At 40.9% G+C, this 11067-nt stretch overlaps 1 long non-coding RNA gene across 2 annotated transcripts; it reads right to left on the bottom strand.

Annotated features, from left to right (window-relative positions):
• Nucleotides 1-280: 280 nt before the first annotated feature.
• On the bottom strand, nt 281-4449 carry LOC147887277 (uncharacterized). Of its 2 annotated transcripts, none has more exons than XR_015543223.1 (3): nt 3990-4449; nt 1449-1558; nt 281-1320 (listed from the first exon to the last, which is right to left on the bottom strand). It is a non-coding gene; the product is annotated as an uncharacterized LOC147887277 (long non-coding RNA). The 2 variants fall into 2 exon arrangements; XR_015543222.1 differs by having other exon boundaries at nt 3995-4449.
• Nucleotides 4450-11067: the final 6618 nt, after the last annotated feature.

The following is an 11067-nucleotide window of genomic DNA, read 5'->3' as shown; positions in this document are numbered from 1 at the left end:
TATGGAAGCATTAATTTCCTCACTATCTCATGGATGAATGTCATAATCGGGAGCTAACACAATGTTTTGATGTGCTAGTCATTGTGAGTTCTCTAAGATGCTTTAAAAAAGAATGTGCCAATTTTAATGCAATTTTTCTTGCTTTTGGGTAACATTGGTACCTATTATAAGATTCCATGTATTTTTATTAAAAAAATGCTTTTTTGGTAGTTATACACACCATTGATATATCAACTTCCACAATGAATTTTTGTGAAAAAACAAAATGTAATATCCCTCTAGGAACGGTTATCTCCTACTGCTAGCTAGGCTTAACTCCATGGCCTAGCCTAGTCATTCATCCTCACCTAATCTCGAAGTTTTACCAGGCTACAGTAGGCTGAACTCCATGGCCTAGCCTAGTCATTTATCCTCACCTAATCTCGAAGTTTTACCAGGCTACTGCTCCTAACTGGTTATTTCACAAACAAGGAAACAAACATAACTTTTTGAGGGTTGCTCTTTTTCCATAGAAGATAAGCTACAGTTTTGTCTTCTGGTCAAAGAAAAAATCTGAGTTCTTTGGTTGCCATGTGCATCGCAAGAAAAGGGCGTCTTTGTAGACTCTCATTTTTTCTTTCTGTAATGAGTGACAAAAAACAGAAAAGGTGCAAGTGATGTGATAAGTGCATAGACCTCAAAGACCTAATCACTTGTCCTTTTTGGACCACCTGCAAATTCTTCATGAATCCAAAGTTAGGTCTTGCCACCATGTGTACCCCATACCTTGGGCAAAAATGGAATAAATCAAGTAGAAAAAGGAGGCTTATTTGAAAGGTCACTAGAGTATGAAACCATATGAAGAATGTGCTACAGGCAACAATCATCCCCAATGAAAGGCACAGCCATGCCCCTCAACCTGTGGCTGGTAAGTATTCCAGACTTCTGAATTCAGAAGCTTCACTGACCAGTTCTTTAGCCTCGTTTAACTATTGGAACATGTGTTCTCAAGGACTACGAATCCTTATAAAAAAAGGTAAATGACAAACCTTGATAGATTATTGCCCACATAAATTGCACAGCATGAAACTCTGCAAAATCCATCACCAATAGTCCGAAGTCGAGAGGATAGTTAGAATCGAGTATCCTCTCCCACTCTCTTTGGCAATCCAACTGTTGTAAGTCACTCAAAACTGCCAGAGATGCTTGGCAAAGACTGGTCAAAATCATAAAGCAACTGTACAACTCATTAGTCTGATTCCTCAACCAGCACACCAGAGCTTAAAGTTCTCTCCGAATTTTCCTCAGGTATTCAAAGTGTGGTGCCAAAGCCATCCAAAACTGCCAGGCAACCAAGATTAGCAAGTCTGATATAAAAGCAACTAGACAATACACACTTCCTCATCTGAAAAACCTCTATGCTTGACTACTTTTAGAAGAAAATGAAGAAAGTCAGTCAAAAAGCTTACAGATGGAAAGCAGTAGTATGGAATACTGAACTCCTTGCATGTTCCCTCACTATTGACTGGATTCTGGGATAATGTACATGGCATACTGCAGGAAATAAATGATGTTCGATCTGCAACCATAGCTTTCATTATTCAGAAGCAAAAACCACATTACAATCCCTGCCAGTAAAAAAAAGTGAGACTGACATCACAGCACCTCTAAATTTGACCCGTCAAATAACGTTTGTCAATACAAAAAGGAAAGTGGCTAAGGGTGCGACATTTATTGGCAAAATTTGTCACAACGATTGGGGTTACTCAACACAAACATCAAAACCTTTTGACTCCACCTATGTGAATCATTTAATCAACAAATCTGCAACTATGTGCCGTTTACACATTGACTTGAACCATATAGAATTTACCCCCTAGAAATGGACTCTGCTAGTATTTGGGTCGAAAGACGATTCACCAATGCTTACACACCTCCAGGAGAAAGGTTGTATTTATTTAAAAACTTGTTGCTTCAGATGGTACATAAAAACATGCGCTCATCATGAACCATGATCTTCACGCATTTGACATAAGATCTAACAATAGAAGAAACAGTTATCAACATGCAGGGATAACTGATGCTCACAAGAAAGGCTGCATGCACATAAGTTCAGTTGACTTGCAATCCCAAACACTTTTGGCATCAGAAGTCAACTTTTGTACAAAGCATTGCTGTTGCCTCAGATAGTATGGACAAAGGCTTCTCACAACAAGCCAAAACTTGAGCCGTTTGACAAGACACATCCGCAGATATATGGCTTCCAAAGACACCATTTGTACAAAGCATTGTTGCTGCCTAAGACGGTATAGACAATATTCACTCATCCTTGGCCATGATCTTCAAGCATTTAGCATATTGGGAAAACATGGCCTTTCAATCATTTAGCAACCAGAAGGTAAGGTCAAACAAAATCAACAAGTCAAAAGCAGAAAGAGTGCTCAGGAGGATTTGTGATTGCATCAACGAATACATATTGGCTTTTGTAGGGCTCCAGAGACATGTGTGTACGAAGCATCCCTGTTGCCTAGGAGGGCACGGATGCCATAATTTTCAAGCATTTGGCATGTTTGAAGGTCAAAAAAAAATGAGAATCCAAAATCAGATGCCACGGGCAAAAAAAGTGTTCAAAAAAAATCCCATGCTGAACAGCGATCACATCCCTAACATAAACTCTCTAAGGACAATTATATGGCTTCAGAGACATCTATGTACAAAGCATTGCTGTTGCCTCAGATGGTACGGACAAAAACATTCATCATAAGCCATAGGTTAAGGGGAAGGACGGGTGAGAAGGAAAATTCCACAGTGACAGATGTTGTAGGAACATAAATTTTTTACAAGCTCTGAGAAGGAAAAGCTCATATCAACAAAGGGTAAATCTGTTCTCTCGGTCAGGCAGCCTCAAAGTATCCATGAATTTTTAATATGCCTGCCTCATTTTTACACGCATAACTCAAGGGAAACACAGAGGAAGAAACGAATACCAAAAGATCTATTTGAAAGAGCTCAAAACCAGAATGCAACCTGACAATAATAATATCTTTATAACGACAATATATGGCTTCAGAGAGATTGATGTATAAAGCATTGCTGTTGCCTCATTTGGTACGGACAATATCGTTCATCATAAGCCATAGGTTGAGGCAAAGGACATGTGAGAAGTAAAATTTTCACAGTGACAGAAATTGTAGGAACGTAAGTTTTTTAAACAAGCTCTGAGAACGAAAAGCTCATATCCACAAAGGGTAAGAACAGCCATCTGGTTCTCTCAGTCAGGCAACCTCAACATATCCATGAAATTGTAAATGTGCCTGCCTCATATTAACAAGCATAAGGGAAACACACACCCATAAATGAATACCAAAAGATATATTCAAAAGAGCTCAACACCGGGAGGCAACCTGACAACAATAATATTTCAAGGACATCCAAACAGTAAAGCATGGAAACAGGGAGCACTACATCAGCAGATGCCATGTCATTATTTTATTTTATTTTTTTCAAAGAACAGATGCCTGTCATTATGCAGCACATTATCTGAATTCTGAAATTCACAATTATATGATCAAATTAGAAAGACATGGTCAGCAAAAATATTTCCACATGCCAGCCGTGAAAACTGGCAAAACATAAGCTTGGTCGGACCTTGCACTGACAGAAAGGAGGGAGTGAGTAAAAAAATGTATGAGGGTTATAATGCAGGAGGTACATGTTACTTGCACCTATATCACAAGCAGTATGGGTTCATGGATATTGACACTGTACTACAATCAAATTGCAAATGAGAAAGACAACTACAGACAGTCAAGTTATGGTTCCAAAAAGAAAAAAGGACGCAGTGAAAGCATTGCACATGCCTCAGCTGGTACGGAAAATGTAAAACCCCAAATTACAAACTTGGAGCAGCACCCAAGAATGGGAAGCAATTCACTTAGACCGAAAAGAATGTTCAAAATTTGGCTTTTTCCGCTAATTTTGGTAGGGCAAAGTGGGAGGCTTTAATAAACCTTACAATGAACTGCCCTTGCTTTCTTGTTGAAGGGTCTTGAATAGGTCCCAAACATTTTTACGCATGGTAGCTGCCTCAGTGATGTGGCTGCCCAACAGTTTCTCTACCTTCCCAAGTAAAGCTGCATAGTAGATAGGAAGAGTCTCCATAGTTGAGCATGGGAGTGCTCGGATCCATTCTGCAATCAGGCACCTTTCTGCCTTGAAAGTCTTGCACTCGATCTTTTATAAATAATTCAAAATCTTGAAGGGCACAGTCATAAATAGAAACCTTTAAGGTGACCGGGCCGAGTGCCACATAAACAGGTTGAGGCGGGCCTCGGGAATTGGAGTCCGCCGTGTCAATATGTTTCCAGACACTACAACAGATAGGAAATTCATGTCGAAGGGGCACTCGGTGCAAAAACTGCAGCAGGGATGACCTTCTGCCCATCCAAAACTGGTTCGGGCTTGAGACTAGCAAAACAGAAGAAGAATATATCTTTGTCGTAAGAAGTACCATTTCTCAACCAACATTATTCTTAAGGAGGCAACCAAAGGACATTTACACTAACAACTTCAACCCAAGAATGTCCAGAGTTGGAGACACCTGTATGGTCTTCTCAGATAAAGAAACTGAGTGGGTTCAAGTCTCCACTTCAGTTTTTGGCTCGAGGGGATCGGATCTAGTAGTAAGAGGGTCCGAGCCATGCCACCCACAACAAATGTGCCTTTTGAACTTGTGCCTTTGGATCACAGGCCAACCCTTGGAGATCTTTATGGAGAAATGACGGAGTCCTCCTTTGCCTGCCGAGTCCCCATTCTTTGCCTTGGCAACTTTGATGCCTCTTGAGGATTCATCTCACAATCATGTGATCATATGTGTATAGCACTAACAACAAAGAGTGCTAAAAGTCACAAGGGTTGCAATCCCTAACCCTAAAGGAGTTTTTATATGTTCATTATTTTTAACTAAACCTAGTGTACAAGTTAGTCATTTGTGGTGTGCTCTCTAGTTGTTCCGTCTCTCCTCATCTCCACTCTTCTCCTCTCCTCTCTCCATATTTATTCATGGTATTAGAGCTCATGGTTTTGCCTTCCACTGAGGCATTGAGATTGAGAGTGACTGAGTTCATGAGTGTTGATTGTCTCATTCCGTTATGAGACATTTTTGTTCATTCCATAAGGAGAGATTCTTCCAGTGTTTGAGGAATTCCGTCCATTCCTCTCCTCTATTAAGAGAGAGATATGTCTACTTTGTGAGGGATAGGCCTGTTCATTTGAGATTGCTTTGAGAGAGAGAGGGATGAGTGTGAAAGAGAATCTTTGCCTATTCGCCCTATTCTACGTGAGAGTTTGGAGAGAAATTGAGCTTCTCGAGAGGTCCATTTGCAAGGTTTTGAGAGAGCAAGGTTCAAACTAGTCTACAATCGACACAACCAAGGACTCAACTGTGACTTTACAACTCAGTCGACCAATGCCTCAACGCTCACAACGCCTGATGAAATGACTCCTCCAACATGCGACAGTGGCCTAAACCCAATGGACATCCCCAATCTCCAACATCGATGTTACACCCTTAACAGAGGTGACGAAATCTTAAAGATTCCATCAGAATCTCCAAGATTCTAGATAACCTTATCCTCACCCCTAAGGGTTACCACACACAGAGGTGTGGTCTAACTACTGCCATGTGTCACCTCATCCACACAGGGCCATGTCATCAACCCACCTTATCTTCCATGTAGGCCTATTTGCCACATCAAAACACCTTATCCAATGCCACATCTGCACGTTGATCTCACTACCACGTCTGAATCCATGTCATAGTGCCACGTCATCTCGGCTACCACATCATCTGCCACACCATTAGGGCCGTGTCAGCATTGACCAGTCAATTGCCACATCATCCTTACCACATCATCACTGGCACCTCACCCCTACCACACCATCTACCACATCAACACTGCCACATGGCACACAAGCACAGTTACCCCATGTCAAGCACCCTTTGCATGCTTCATGTGCACATGACTGCCACCTCATCATAGTGCTCCATAGGAGCACTCTTCATAGGTAGACTTTCCCATGTGAACACAACTGCCACATCATCATCTCATTCTTTTTTGTCCCTCCGCCTAGATCGAGCCGTATCTCTTGATCTAAGAAGAATTTGAGGGTGCTCCTAAAAGGGGGGAAAGCTTGATTTTTTCTGCTCTACACACTCATCACGTCCACTTCTTGCACACATTCAAGCCTCTATATCGATGCATCTGACCCCACACCTAAAGGAGACGTAAAGGAACAAAAGAAAAAGACACTATTTGTTTCTTTTCATCGCTTGATGGTTGGTATAGCTCTAGGTTAGAGGCTCATTAGAGGAGATTAAATTATCCCATAAAGGAGAGAACTCCAAAGTGGCCAATCGAAGCCATGCCCAAAAATTCGTAACTAGTTCGTACTTAGAGTCAGTTCCTATGCTCACATGCGGTTTCACATCATCACATGTCCTCAAACCTGACCATCTACACATTAGTGAGCAGATTTCTAAGTTTGAAACCCTCTATGGCTACAACATACTTGGCCTCTGTCATGGACAAGGCAACGCACATTTATGCATGAGACATCCACAAATCCGCACCACCTGCAAAGGTGAACACATAACCAAAAGTGGATCTCCTGCTATGCACATGCCATGCATAGTCTGAATCTTTGTATCAACAGAATAGTGTTGCCACTGCATCACTGATTTTTCATCCTTTAAGAAAAAGCGAAAATAATGTGGAGCGCTATGACCTATCAGGGCATCACCACCTTTTTGTATGAAAGGTAGAATAAAGCTCTTCCAATCATACATCCTCTCAACCATTGAGCATACTATTCCTTCCTTATGGCCACCAACTTGCCTCTCACATTTTCTTATCAAGTCATCCATCATCTCCATGTCCTTGTGTTTTAGTTCTCTTGAAACCTTGCTAAATACCTGATCGATATCCTCATGTGTGTGCCCAACCAACAAAAACCCAACTTCCAATCTCATTGAAGATCCTATGAGCGATTAGCATTGAGCAAAATGAAAAGAAGAGTACATTCTTATTCTCTCATCTGCAATTGTTTGCTTGGACTCTCAAAGTTGCTGGTAGGCGACCTTTTTCTGCATGTGCATTGTGAATTGCCTTCATAATGGATGTTACAACTTGATTGCTATCATGTAGATGCAAGGAATCAATCCATATGTCTACCAAAAATGTAAATCCATGCACTAACACTCCACGTAGATGTGTCTTTAAAAAGCATTTTCCTTGTAGCTTAGGTGGAGTGTTAATGAATCGAGGTAATGTTGTTGTATTTTGATCCATACCATCTACAATAATGCATATGTACTCATTTGGGTGAGAAATAGCTTGCTCCTTCCAAAATGCATATTTTATTCTAGAATGTCGAACAAGTCCATGATGAAATTCTCTCTTTTTTTTGTAAGCTTCTTTTTGTTCTAGAGATGTTGCACTCTCAAGTGCTCGCTTTAGATCATCACAGTCGTTGCTCTTTGACATTTTTTCCTCTTTGGGATTTTAACATGTCTAAAGCTTTTTTTCCAAAGAGTATACAAAGTATGAAAAGATGCCGGTGCATGCCCTCTTTGCCTCTGTGTTTCTCCAATAGAGTTAAATACTGCTTTTTTAGTCAAACCTATCAGAAGATGCATTTCTGGTAGATGGGGTTGTGGTAAAGCATTTTCATGAGTGTAATCTTTCAAAATTGCTGTTGCCGCAACCATTGAGGCTCTTGTTTTAGGCCTTCCAGTGTTTCCATGAATGTTAAATTTAACTCCATACTTTGCTTTATTAGCCAAATTCCAATATGTGCCATGTAATAATCCTATAATAATGCGATATCCATTATTGCAAGCACTTTTTCCATTTATAAGAGGCCTTATTTGTTGTCCTAAACTTCCCCTTCTCTTATCATTTACAAGAAAGCAAGACAGTCTCATGAGTAGGTATTCATTTCTTTTGCTCCCTTTCCTTTGCCAGATTTGTTCTCTACAGCCCTTGATGTCATGTAAGTTAATGGATCGCATACATCTATGCTTACAGCATGTAGATCACATTGCTTTTAGCATAACATCTTCATTCATTACCCTTGATGTCATGTAAGTTAATGGATCGCATACATCTATGCTTATAGCATGTAGATCGCATTGCTTTTAGCATAACATCTTCATTCAATACTCTTATTCTCTTTGGTTGTTGTTCTAGATCTGCTTGGACTCGCTGTCATTTCATGCATCTGTATGTCCGTTTTGGGACCTTCTGTACATCCTTATTTGGATTTGTGCAGTCCTCCTTGTAAGATTTATTTGTCACGTTGTTTTCATGGGATGTTGCATCCTTGATCTTATCACTCTAACAGACAAATATTGAATAGTCCTTTGTTGATGTCATACCTGCTTTTGATACATTCATCGAACCATTTGTAACATTAACTATTTCACAATCAAAGTCAAATACCGAATAGTCCTTTGTTGATCTCATCCCTACTTTTGATACAATTGTAGAACCACTTGTCACAGTGGCAATAGAGTGTCCAGAATGATCTTCAAACTCATATATTCTTGAAAGAACATCACTAATTGATGCACTTTCTATGGATTTCATAACTCCAGAGTCTTGAAACTCATCTACTCCTGAGAGAACATCATTCATTATATCATCATGCATGATTTCCATAATTCCATAATTACTTGGTTTTACTCCAAGAACTTTATCAGTATCCATGAAGCCATCCATGCTTGATAAGGTATCACTTTTGACATCTTTGCCCAAGTTCTCAATGTGCATAAACTCATCCACCCTGAATAAGGCATCACTTGTGAAATCTTTTTCTTTCTCGATACCACCAATGAACTCATCGACTCCTGATAAGATGTCAGTGCTATAGTTGAGTGCATTGGAATCATCCATCTCTGAAGGAATAGAGCTTGGTACATTGGCATATTCTTTCAATTCTTTTGATATTGTAGTATACATTATGTTTATCATTAAAAACCACATGCTGAGTCTTCCCAACCTTTAAAAATTGCATGCTCCATCTCAAATCCTTACCTACCTCATAGTAGGGACCATCCAATGAGATTGAGTTATCATCCATACCATCATCTGTAACTTTTTGAATTCTCATTTGTGGAAATGTCCAGTGTTCCACTTGTTCAAATCCCAAGACTTGACCTTCTGCTATGTTCTTATTTGCAAATGATAACATTTGTAAAATATCTCCCACTCTAAAATCCAAAGATATGCACTTTGTATTCCTAATGACATGTGTTGGATAAGTCTCATCTCTGTCCCATGCAATAAATGCTTTGTTTTGGAAGTATTATAGGGCATAACATCTCCAAGGATTTCCATGTCCCCACACTTATGCTTTAGCTCAACATGTGCACTAAAAATCCTTGATACAATAACTGCCACCTTATCTTCGCCAAGTCTTCTAAAGTGACAGATAGAATTTGGATCACTTTCATGGATTGTAACAAATGCAACTACTTCTCTTTTGCAACATAGAATCACCGCCATCCTCGGAATAACTTTTGTAGCCATCTCCTTTGTGAGTTTCCTTTGCAAACAAGCTGTAACAACCATTATAAAGAACATTAGTCTCTTCTCAATAATCTACTTTATTAATTATTTATAAATCTAGATCTTGTTTTAAAAATTAATTAAACCCTAAACCCTAACCCCAATCCCCAAACCCTAAAGCCTAATTCTGGCCCTCGAAACCATAAACCCAAATCCCTAAACCCTAAACCCTAAATCTTAAACCCTAACCCCTAATTTCTAATCCATAATAAAACCCTAATTCCTAAACCCTAACCCTTAAACCCTAAGCTTTAAACCTAAATTCTAATCCGTAAACCCTAATCCCTAATCCTAAAACCCTAAACCTAAACCCTAACCCCTAATTCCTAAACCCTCAATCCTAATCCTAGACCTCTAACCCCTAAATCTTAAACCCTAAACCCTAAATCCTAAACGCTAAACCCTAAACCATAACCTCTAAACCCTAACTCCTAAACCCTAACCCATAAACCCTAACCCCTAATCCCTACATCCTAATCCCTAATCCCTAAATCTTAAGCCTCTAAACCCTAAACCCTAAACCCTAACCCCTAATCCTTAAACCGTAAATGTTAATCTTGACCCTCTAAACCCTAAACCTTAACTCGTAAAAACTAACCCCTAATCTCTAAACACTAAACCCTAACTTCCAAACCCTAAACCCTAACCCCCAAACCCTAAACCTTAATCCCTGAACCCTAACTTGCAAACCCTAAACCCTAAACCCTAACCCCCAAACCCTAAACCCTAAAGCCTAATCCCCAAACCCTAAGCCCAAACCACCAAACCCTAAAGCCTAGCCCCCAAACCCTAAACCCAAACCACCAAACCTTATGAGTGACCAGTAATATCATTTATTTAAGTAATAGTTTTCATTAGGATTCATAAGTGGGAGTGGAATTGATAGTAGGAATATGGGAATGGGAGTGGGAGGTGGGAGGGTGGGACTAGGATAAAGGGAGAGTGGGAGTGTGGAAGTGGGAGTGGGAGTAGGAGAGGGGAGGTGGGCATGGGAGTGGGAGTGGGAGAGGGAGTGGGAATGAGGGAGGTGGGGGTGGGAGTGGGAGTGGGAGTGGGAGTGGGAGTGGGAGAGGGAGTGGGAATGGGGGAGCTGGGGGTGGGGGTGGGCGTGGGAGAATGGGAGTGGGAGTGGGAGAGGGAGTGCGAATAGGGGAGGTGGGGGTGGGGTCGGGGTGGGAGGATGGGCGTGGGAGTGGGAGAGGGAGTGGGAATGGGGGAGGCGGGGGAGGGGTGGGGGTGGGAATGGGGGGAATGGGAGTGAGAGTGGGAGTGGGAGAGGGAGTGGGAATGGGGGAGGTGGGGGTGGGGATGGAGGTGGGAGGATGGGAGTGGGAGTGGGTGGGAGAGGGAGAGATACTTGGATGGAGGGACAAATGGAAGAGAAGATAATGTGATGGAGAGGCCAATGGGAGAGGAGACAATGATATAGGACCAATGAGAGAGAAGCATTTAAAACCCT

The sequence above is a fragment of the Dipteris shenzhenensis genome, chromosome 23 (genome assembly GCF_047967505.1).
Source record: "Dipteris shenzhenensis isolate YYH24624 ecotype China chromosome 23, Dip_SZ_1.0, whole genome shotgun sequence".
NCBI lineage: Eukaryota > Viridiplantae > Streptophyta > Polypodiopsida > Gleicheniales > Dipteridaceae > Dipteris > Dipteris shenzhenensis.
Note: the sequence above shows the minus strand (reverse complement) of the source record. Positions and strands in the feature narration are given on the sequence as shown.